We start from the raw sequence: 11,336 nt of genomic DNA on the forward strand, positions 1-11,336 counted from the left end.
ACTTTTTTGAATAGGAACTGTTAAGGTCTGGTTTTATAGGGGATTTTTACCTTTTTCTTTTCTTCAATGGCATTCAAAGGACAAGTCCTAGACATAATTTTATTTGGAAAAGGTGACCTCTATGTGGAAAATTAATAATACTCAATGCACTCTGGCAGGCTGAAGCAGGAGGATCAAAAGTTGCCTGGGCAACTTAGCAAGAGTGGGTCAAAAAAATAAATAAAAAAGGCTAGGAATATACTCAGTGCAAAGGCCCTGGGTTCAACTCCCAGTAGCACAAAAACTGAATATAGCTGATCTTTTTTTTTTTTTTTTTTTTTTGGTACCGGGGATTGAACTCACAACCTCACACTTGCTAGGCAGCTGCTTATGCTGCTGAGCTAAATCCCCAGCCCCAACATAACTGATCTTAAGAAAACTCAACAGTAGTATTTGAAAAGACAATTTCCTCTGCCCAGGCCAGCTGAGGTAGAATAGAGACTGCTCTGAAAGGCAACTGAGAAATGGCACTCTGCCCAGAAAAGATGGAAAGCAAAATTGTAGCTTGAAAATAGTAACCTGCAATATATAAATGAATGTGTACTGCTGTGTGCAATAAAACTGGTATGCCAGTTTGCAGGTCCTCTGTTCTGTATTGTATAGGGACACAGTACATGTAGCAAAAGTATAAAAATATATATGAGAAGAAAAGAATTTCAAGTCAAAACTAGTGATTCTCTCCAGTGAAAAAAAGAGGAGACTGTGAGGGAAAAAACACACCGGGCTTTATGAAAAATGTAATGTCCTATTTGTTAAGAAGTTTTTTTAAAAAACTGAAATAATATGGCGTATTAAGACTTAATGATGGGTATCATATTATTGTGCATGTATGTGTAAAATAATATATCATGAGATAAGGTACTCTTTTATTGCTACTCTTTGAGACTCTAAGCTTTAGGTCAATGTAGCAGTTCCATATTGTTTACTTGCCCATATCTTTAAAAAAGGCAAGGGAAGGAGCATAATAATAATAAAGCTATGCTGCACTCCTGAAAAGTAACTGTTTGACTTTGCTAGAAGCTGTCTTCTCAATGCAGACAAAAGCCATTATTACACAGTTGAGAAAAGCAGTGGGCACACACAATACCTGCTCCCAGCAGCAGTGATAAATGAAGCTCAGACATGATGGTGGTAGTGATTAGTCACTGCCCATAAGCTTCCAAAAAAAGGCAAAGCCTGAACTAAACTGCCTCTGGGAAGCTGAAACCGTGGAAGGATAGGAGCTAAAGAGTTGAAAACTCATCCTACTGGCAGTGAGAACCACATGAGGGAAGAAGTAGAGAAATGGGGTGGATCTCATTTCACAAAGATGCCTATTTGCTCCAGTGGTAACGCAGAGGACAGACAGGAGAGGGCTGTACCAAGAGCCAGGTGATACCCTGTTAGCAGCCTGGGCCATCTACCTTCAAACAGGGAGAAACTGACACAGGTGTTTGAAGTGATTCAACAGGTTACTGAAAGAAACACCAGAATACCCATGTGCAACTTAATGTTTAATTGTACTGGCACTGCCTCCCCCAGCTGAGCAAGGCACATGAGGTCCCACGCTACGAGGGCTGGTGGCACCACCCTCTTCCGTGCCTTTCCTAATGTCTGCAGCTTCTGTGGTACAAAAAGACATCAATGTGGCTAAGCTCGTGAAAACGATCTTTTAAAGCAGAATCATCACTCTACTTCATCATGAGACACTAAGAAATCATGAAATTTGTACCTCAAAATTCTCCAGCTATCATAGAGCAAGATCTTAGGCAATTTCCAGAAGTTAAGATAAGGTGAGTATTTTTCTTTTTTTTTTTTTTTTGGTCTTTCTTCTTTTTATCGGTACCAGGGATCAAACTCACGACTGCCTGCTTGCAAAGCAGGCGCTTATGCTGCTGAGCTAAATCCCCAGCCCCTGGGTGAGTATTTTTCTTTAATAGAAGTACTGGTGTTTCCAGTTTGCTATCTTTCCTAGAATTGCAAATGTCTGTCAGAAGCATGGAATCTACCTGATATTCCCCAAACACAAACATCCACCCTTCCCAGACACAGGAAATGGTGCAACCAAGGCTGAAAACCAGCTACTTTTCAAAGAATGCACTATGTTGAGTGCATCTTGAACAAGTTTTTAAATGTTGACATCGACGTTTTCTCTAAAAAAATAGAAGTACGATGTAAAAGTTATCATAAACAAAGCTTTTGTAAATGGTGAGGAGAGGAGGGGTTGAAGGGAGGGGAGGAGAATGGGAAAGAAAAGGAACAGGTTATATCATGTACAGGTACAAATTCTCTATGATGAATGTGATTATCATGTATATCTAAAATGTAGCAAAAATTTAAATTGAATTGCAAAATAAAATGAAATAAAAGCTGTCATACAGTAGCTACACAGTTCTCAAAGTAGTCTGAGGTCCTTAAGAGTCACCAAAACCCCTTAAGGGGATCCATGAGTTTAACACTTTTCATAATAATTCTAACATTATTTGCCTTGTTCACCCTCATTCGCTCGTAAGGGTCCAATAGGGTTTTTTGGAGGTTACATAACATGGGAAGACATGGAATAACACAGTTGTTATGGCTAATAGAATATGTACTGTGTATTCTTCTGATTTAAAATTTTCTCAGCATTTAATCATTTTAATGCATTAAATACATTACCAACAGACAAACCCATAAAGATGAAAGTCCTGAAGGTATTTGGTAATTTTTAAGCTTTAAAGCACCCTTGAAGCCAAAAAGTGGATACTACAACACATTTTAAAAAACAGAATTTTCCAAACTGCATAACCATTTTTTTTTTTTTTTGGTACCAGGGATTGAACTCATGATCTCGCACTTGCCAGGCAGGTGCTTGTGGCACTAAGCTAAACCCCCACCCCCTTTTTTGGTCTTTTTGAGACAGGATTTCTCTAGGCAGTTCAGGCTAACCATGAACTACTACATAGCCTAGGCTGGCCTCAAACTTGCAGCAATCCTCCTGCCTCAGCCTCTCACGTGCATACGCCACCATACCTGGCTTGTTTGACATATTTAAAACAAAAGGTTTCAATGGTTTCTTAACCCATGTTAAAAAACATAATTCTGCCACTCTTCAATTATCTTGGAAGAGAGACTGACATCAATGAAAAGAAAATTTAGTGAAATAGAGACATTAAGACAAGACAGTAGACGACATTTAATCAGAAAAACATGAGTTCAGAGAGGAAGAACTCCTGTCAAGTCAGGATGATTAGGGAGGAACCCACAGAAAACAAAACTAAATTAAACCCTCATTACCATATTTTTTTTAAAAATATCATCAGATGAAAAAACAGTAAAATACCAGAAGGGAAGAAGCTAACAAGGACAGGCCATGGAGAAGTTGTTACGTTTTAGCAGCCCAGGCGGTGAGCATACTGCAGTAACATCAATGACAAGAAAGCAGATGTACACACATGTAAGTGTCATTTCTGAGGGGTGGAAACAGCTGGATGGCCACATATGAAATGCTAACACTTAAACACTATTTTCATGTGTTTTTTGCAGTACTAAAGATTGAACCCAAGCATGGTGGCACACACCTGTAATCTCAGCACTCGGGAGGCTGAGGTAGGAGGACTGCCATGAGTTTGAGGCCAGCCTCAGCTACACAGTGACACCTTGTCTCAAAAAAATGAAAATGAAAAACGAAAAGACTGAACCCAGGTGAACTCTATCACCAAGGTAGAACCCCAGCCTATTTTATATTTAGAGACAAGGTTCTCCTAAGTTCCCCAGGTTGGCCTTGGACTTGAGACCCTCCAGGTCCCAGCCTTAAACACTGTTTCACTGGTTACAATATTCCTATCAACTTTCCTTTCCTGCTATCAGAAAAGGTCCCTTATGCCTTAACCTCACAGATCAGCATCATCAATCATCTTTTTTTTTTTTCTTTTTTTTTTTTGTCTTTTGCGTTTTTATCGGTACCAGGGGTCGAACTCACGACCACCTGCTTGCAAGGCAGGTGCTTATGCCGCTGAGCTAAATCCCCAGCCCCTTCATCAATCATCTTAAATGCATAAATAAAACCACAAAGTTGGCAGTGGTTATCTTTAGGTGGTAAGCATTAAGGCTAATGATTGCCCACCATAGGCTAGAAGCAAGAGGCAATATACTAAACATTAGGAGTATTAAAACTATTATTTTAGTCAGATGTGGTGGCACACGTCCATAATCCCAGCTACTAAAAACCATGAGGCAGGAGGATAGCAAGTTTCAGGCCATTTAGAGTAATTTACCTAGACCCTGGCTAAAACAACAAAAATAGAGAGGGCTGTGGGTACAATTCAATGTCAGAGTGCTTCCCTAGCATATATAAGGCCATGGATTCCATTCCCAGTATTGCTAAATATAAAAACTATCACTTTTATTGTAAGAGGTCCTTTATATATCTAAAAACACAGGGCCAGGTTTGTCTGTCTGTTTTTCAGTACTGGGGATCAGACTCAGGACCTCTGCATTGAGCTGCACCCTCAAGAGTATTTTATTTTGAGACACAGTCTCACTAAGTCACTTAGCTGCCCAGATTAGGCTTGAATTTGCAACCTTCCTGCCTCAGCCTTCCAGAGTGCTAAGATTACAGGCCTGACCACCATACCTGGCAGGACCAAGCTTTTTACGTTTATTCCCTCCAATCTGCAGAGCAACCTTGCAAGATAGGGATTTTTATCCCTATTTTCCAAATTTGAAAGCCAAGAACATCAAGAAAGCAATTCTACAGTCTGCTCAAGGTCATACGGTAGAAACTGGTGAAGTGACTAAAATCCTTTTCTGCTATTGAAAGCAGGACACATAAACCTCTCATCTTACTGCACCATCCCAACTATCACATCCTTCCCTCCAGTCTCACCTCATTCAATCTCTCCTCTAAATGTAAATATGACTTTCGTGTAGCAGGCATGGGCTACGATTGCAAACCTAGAAATTCCCATGCCAGGAAAACAAGACACATACTTACTCAGCCACCTCCTCACACAGTTCTCCTCAAAGGCAAAGCTGACGACAGTCATTTCCTACCTTCAGCTCTTCCAGGGGCTCAAATTACCTTGAGGATAAAGCACAACTCACAAAGCCCTTCTCAAACTCTTCTACAGCACCAATCCTACACACTGCCCAAACACACTCCGCACTCCTGCCCTGCAAGCCTCCTCACTCAGGAAGCAGCAAGATTTGCTCTTCTGTCTCTAGGTCCTGGCACTCACTGTTTCCTGCATGACAAGCCTTGAAAGCCACATCCAACCAGCTAGTAATTATTGGTTCTTCAAAACTTAAACTAGGTGTGAGCTCCTCTAGAAAACCGTTACTTATATTCCCAACATGACAAGACAGTCACAAACCTTGTTATGAGGTAGTCAGGCCTCTGCAGATTCAATCAATAACAGATGAGAAGTGTTTTTTTAAAAAAGTGCACCTGTACTGAACATGCACTTTTTTTCTTGTCTTTATTCTCTAAATATAACTGTTTACATAGCATTTACATGGTGTCAGGCAGTACAAGTAATCCAAAGCTAACAAAGATGAAGGAACTCTTTTGAGTGTTATATGCAAACACTCTGCTGTCTGAACATGAATGTCCTTGAGTTTTGGTATTCCTGAAGTGTCCTAGAACCAAGCCTATAAGCATGTTGTGGCTTGACAGTATTATAACTACTGGTTTACTTCCCTCAGGTCCTCCAAAACTATAGGCTTTCTGAGGCCAGAGCCGTACCATTTACACTTCCAGTGCCATAACACATAGTCTAGCACAGAGCTTGTGTCCAATAAATATCTGGAATAACTAGACTACTTAGTATAGTGGGATAAGCACTTAAGTATACAATAAGATATGAAAATTTTAAAAGGCATGGCAGGAATGTGGTCCAAGGAAGAGGGAGGAAAGAAAAAGAAACAGGAAAATCTGAGAGAATTCATATATTTCTGGGGCTTCCTTATCTATTCTTTTGAAATTTCTTCAAATCCTGCTATTGTTGCTGCTGCTGCTACTCTGATTTTGAATGTTTACTTTGAGCTAGGTATTTTACTGTGCAAAGCACTTTACCGGAACTAATTCATTTAGTTTTACAACTGCGCTATGTATGCCATAATCCCAGCATTCTGACAAGGAAACTCGGTCTGGAGGAACCTGGGGCTGGAGATGTAACTCAGTGGTACAACACTTGCCTAACATTCAAGGCCCTGGGATCAACCCCCAACACCACACACACATACACAGTTTCTTTCTTTCTTTCTTCCTTCCTTCCTTCCTCTTTCTTTCTCTCTCTTTCTTTCTTTCTTTCTTTGTCTTTTTGAAACAGGGTCTCACTGTGCAGTTCAGGCTGGCCTTGAGCTCACTTTGTAGCCCAGGCTGGTCTCAACTCGCAACGATCCTCCTATCTCAGCCTCCCGAGTGCTGGGATTGCAGGCATGAGCCACCATGTCTGGCTCTCATACACACACTTTCAATGTCAGTTAGTAGTATAGACAAGCTCTGAAGCCAGATCTTCTGTTTCCTGAACCAGGGCTCCATCCAACCTTCTCTGCTTATTCTTTGTCAAAAGTGCAACCTCCCCAAATAACAACTTTGCAAGTCTCAATTCAACTGTAAGTTCTTTATTTTATCCAATCATATGAAAATGCATTTCAAATAACTACAGATTTCTTAAATCCAGTATCTTGAATGTAATTCAACTTTTTAAATTTTTGGATGTCACAAGGTCATGCTTTGTTGATTACGAAGGCCAGAAAAAGTAATGCCTTCAGGAATAACTATGTTATATATGGAACATATTATCCTCGTATAATTGGCCTTGGCATTTATAAATTCTTGTTATAGACTTTTAACTCAGAATCTACCTTTCCACTATGCCTAGAGCTATTAATTCTTGCTATTATCAGTGTTTGTATCTGATAGTAGTACTTCTTATTCCTGCTCTCTAATCTTCTTTTTTTTTTTAAAGGAGGGCCATCTCTAATCTTCGACAGTCTATGACACCCATAGAAGATGTAGTCCTTATTGCTATTCATCAAATCGTTTTGGTCCTTTGTTGCTAGGCATATGCTAAGAGTACAATTCCTCAACCTGCTTTAAAGTTAGGTCTGGCCATGTGACATGCTTTGATCAATGAAGTATAAAAGAAAGAGAATCTTTTTTTTTTTTTTGTCTTTTTCATTTTTATCGGTACCAGGGATCGAACTCACGACCACCTGCTTGCAAGGCAGGTGTTTATGCCACTGAGCTAAACCTCCAGCCCCTGAGACAGAATGTTTTAAAAAGCCAGCATTCACTTGACCACCAATTGTCTTGGTTCCTGAGTAATCCCTATGGAAGCAGAGTCCCCTAGTAGCATGAAGAAGAAATCAATTTCAGTTCTGTTAAATCACTAAAATCTTTAAGACTTTTGTTAGTATAGTTTAACCCAAGCTATCCAGACCAATACACTGTCTCTCAGTAAGGGATTTTCTCATAAATAACATTATTTACATACTTTACGGCAGCATTTTCTTTCCGCATAGCATTTTTTTGTATCCATCTAGTTCAAAGCTTTTTTCAATATATTTGCTAAGTATCTACTAAGTAAAAAAACTTTGCTAGAGACAAAGATCATGATTCACATCTGGAGAAAGCTTCAGTCCTATGTCGTGACTGAAAGTTAAGACAAAAAGACTACAGAGTTATAGTCATTTTAAGGAGAGCACTAATTACGTGGGAAGAAAAGCACAGAAACAATTCACAGAAGTTTCCTACAAACAGCCCTAAACATATGTAAGAATAATTCAAGAGGGTCACTTAAGGTAGAAAAAGCCAAGATAAGTACAAACAGTAAAGCACAAAGAGCAAGCAGTTCAAATAATCAGGAAAGAACAGTAAAATCTGAAGGTGTGGCCAATAAAAACATTTGCCCATACTTTCATGCCAGCTGTTCTATGGCTAGTTCAACATACCCAGAACCACTAAAAGTCTTGGCAGAAGTGACGCACCTGGAAGAGATGGCAGCACACCTGGCAAGTGGGAGGAAAGAAAACAATCCTGCAAGAGAGGAGTGTTCTGGGTCAACTCCCGGAAGTTTTATCAATGGCCCAAAGCAGTGTGATGACATCAGGAATGGAGAGAAAAGTGGATGTAGGATCAACACGTCCTGGCAAGCAACTGCACACAGGAATTAAAAAGCAAAGTAAAAAGGAACCCGAGGTGCCAGTCTGTGATGGCTGAGAACTATTATCCCAAATATCTGAGGCTAATCAGAAAATGACAGTGGCAAAGTATTGTTGAGTCTCTTTCCTGATGCTTAGTTCTGTCTTCACTTGAAGAGTATCAGTTAACGTTAACTATGTTCTCTCCTGGGGCAAAGGTACCTCGGCTTGATCCTATCCACTCACTCACTTTCTGTACGACCTCATCTCCCACTTTCTTCCGAAAGAATCCCTGGAACCAGCCAGGTACATTTCAAGTTCCCCCTGCTACCTTTACCATCCACACTTTCTATCAGCTCATTTATCTTCTTCCAGACAGGCCAGACACACTCTTGGGCCCCAACTCAAGCTTTAGCTCCCCTGTGAAGCCTTCCTCAAATGGATAAGTTTCCCTTTTTCTTGATTTCTATAGTTCTTACTGTACTAGAATTCTAGAGACCATATCATTACCATTATCACATTTTCATATGTGTCCTTTATGCTCTCTACTCTATTACAGGCCCAGCAGAATAAATTTCATATCTTAAATGTCTTTCAGTTCCCTTCCACAACACTTTGCACAAAATATGCACTCAACAGACACTTGAGGGAGCTAGGCATGGTGCCACACATCTGCTATCCCAGCACTCAGGAGGCTGAGGCAGGAGGACTGCTATGAGTTCAAGGCCAGTCTGGGTCACATAGTGAGTTCAATGCCAGCCTGAACTACATAGTGAGACCCTCTCTCAAAACAAATAAAAATAGACACTTGGTTAAGCAAGGCAATCTAGACTCACGTGAGTCTTGTTCCATAACCACTGTTCTGTTAAGCCACAGTTAGACATTAAGTCTTAAGAAATTCACCACTTAATTCAAACTATACTTGAGTTATTAGTGTTGTGGGTTGCCATAACTAACGCCATCTTGTGCCCTGTATTTGACAGAGAAGAATGGAAAAATTATTCAGGGTACAAGTCCCATGAGAAAAGCAGAATGAGCTGCATTCACAAGAGAAAAATTAACCTGCTCAACAAAGAAGCAGGACACAGGTGTCAATTAAAAATTAATGTAATATTCTAGCTAAATTGTTTCCAACAGGATTTTTTTTGTTTCAAAAGCCCTGTAACCTTTTAGTTCGGTGCCATTCGTTTGGACTCTAAAACAGGGCTCCAGCTGAGCACAGCTAATACAATTCCAAATTTATCAATTTGGCTGCTTAGATTCCTACACCACTAACGAACCCACTTCAATTAGTACTTCAAGAGATTATTTGAAGCTACCATTGGGTCACCAACTTCTGTAACAGCTTTCTTTCAATTCCCTCACTGCTGACTTAAAGGCATATCAAACAGTTCAGTGATCATCATTCCAAAGTGATTCTGACTTAGAAACAATCTAAATTGTCATGAAGACTTACTTTCAGTAACTTAGTGTTTCTTTTATCCTTCATGTCCAACATTATAGAACTCAAAATACTGAAATTGGGCTGAGCGTGTATCTCAGTGGGAGAGTGCTTGCCACGTTATGTTTGAGGTCCTGGTTTTGATCCCATCTCTCTCTCTCTCTCTCTCTCTCTCTCTCTCTCACACACACACACACACACACACACACACAAAGAAGTGTCGTGTCACAGAACAATGTGTAAATATTCTTTATTTCCTGAGACAACAGCTGACTTCATTGATCCCTCCCTCCTATATGACAAAAACAAAAAACAGAATGAGAAAAACGGGTACCGGTGTAAAAAAGGAATTCAACATACTAAACACGCAGTCTCCTAACCAAACGCAATCTCTTCCCGAACATGTTTACTCTTGCAAACCAGATCGCCGAGAAGACAATGAGAAGAAAGCTCCAGATAGAAAGGAAGAGTACTTGGCAATCAAACTGCCCCCTGTCGCCTCTGAAGACCTAGCTCCTGACAGAGCAGTAAGCAATGACAGCCGCTAAGCTCGCAAGGCTGACTCCCTAAACTTGTCCGTCTTCCCACAGCAATGCCCGAAGGACTGCGTCCTTCCTCTGCGCCAAGGGTCGCGGCGCCGCGAGATCCCGCAAGCGGGCAAGCTCGGACTGCTTGGCCCCCGCCTGGCCGGCCTTGCTCCTAGGCCTAGCGGCCCCACACCACGAGGTCGTGCAAAACCCAGGCCGACCCCTGGGCCACGCCGCCAGGTCGCTCTCGGCACAGGAGCGCGGGCTCGGCGTCCGTCCATCCCCAGACCCGGCCTGGGGGAGGGGCGAGGCGACAAGCCCTCATCCGCGATCCCATTCGCGCCCATAAGCGCACGGGACAAGTGCTTACCGCAGCCGAGAGGCAGGCCGGGGAGAGGCAGCGCCCAGCCCCAAGCGAGGGAGGAAGGCGCAGGCAGCGGCCACAGCCGCAGGGAATCCCGGCTGCCGCCCACGAAGCGCTGGACTGTATGGGCGCCGCCATAGTGGGGACGCAGCGGCGGGCGGAGCGTGCGACTGCGACCCGGGACGATGGGACCACCAATCCGGCTCTCCGCCTCGGAGCCCTCGTCGGGGGTCGGGCCTCGGCCGCCAATAGGCGTGCGGGGGCCGGACGGGCCGCTGGGGTAGCCAATGTGGGCTGCGCCGCAGTTAGGGCGGGCATGGAGGCGGACGGCCCAAAAAGGCGCTGGAGCCCGGAGCTCTCCGCCTGGCCTCCTCCGGGCGCGCCGAGGATGTGCCGCAAGAGGTACAAGTGCTGCTCCTTCACCCAGCTCCCGTCCCCTCGGCCCAGGAAGCTTCCCGCCGATTGCAAAGCAGGAAGGGCGCTCAGGCCTTCCCGAGGACCCAGCGTCTTCGCGAGCTCCTTGTCGAAACTCGGGGAACAGAAATGTAGATTGGCCACGGTGATTCCCCGCCGATATACGCCCCTCCTAGTCCTCAAGGCGGGAGAGCCAACCGGGCCGCTGAGGCCCAGGGCTCCGGATTTCCGGACTTTTAACGTGTCTGCGCAGTCCCGCGGGGTACGAGGGTATGGGCATCCAGGCCGCCAGCGTCTGTCACCAACTTAGAACCTCGATACTCGGTGGATGCACTAGTTAACCCTGCTCAACTGCTTAATTTTGCAATTCCAGAGTCCTCTTCTCTCTCCTACTCTGCTTCCCTCATTCCAGCAACTGAGTCCTGGTGATACACTGATACAATTT

At 42.9% G+C, this 11,336-nt stretch overlaps 1 protein-coding gene across 9 annotated transcripts in view; it reads left to right on the forward strand.

Annotated features, from left to right (window-relative positions):
• Nucleotides 1-11,336, forward strand: part of LOC100730783 (forkhead box protein J3) — a 181,465-nt gene that overhangs the window by 157,599 nt on the left and 12,530 nt on the right. The window contains exons 9-10 of one of the 9 annotated variants that reach the window (XR_010043134.1): nucleotides 3,321-3,454; nucleotides 3,544-3,702. The exons of the other annotated variants lie outside the window; for them this stretch is intronic. The gene's annotated coding sequence lies outside the window, so the exon portion shown is untranslated. The remainder of the gene's footprint in view (nucleotides 1-3,320; nucleotides 3,455-3,543; nucleotides 3,703-11,336) is intronic. 9 annotated transcript variants of the gene reach the window in all.

The sequence above is a fragment of the Cavia porcellus genome, unplaced genomic scaffold, assembly GCF_034190915.1.
Source record: "Cavia porcellus strain 051 isolate PalLab524CR breed Dunkin Hartley unplaced genomic scaffold, mCavPor4.1 scaffold_25, whole genome shotgun sequence".
Taxonomy (NCBI): Eukaryota; Metazoa; Chordata; class Mammalia; order Rodentia; family Caviidae; genus Cavia; species Cavia porcellus.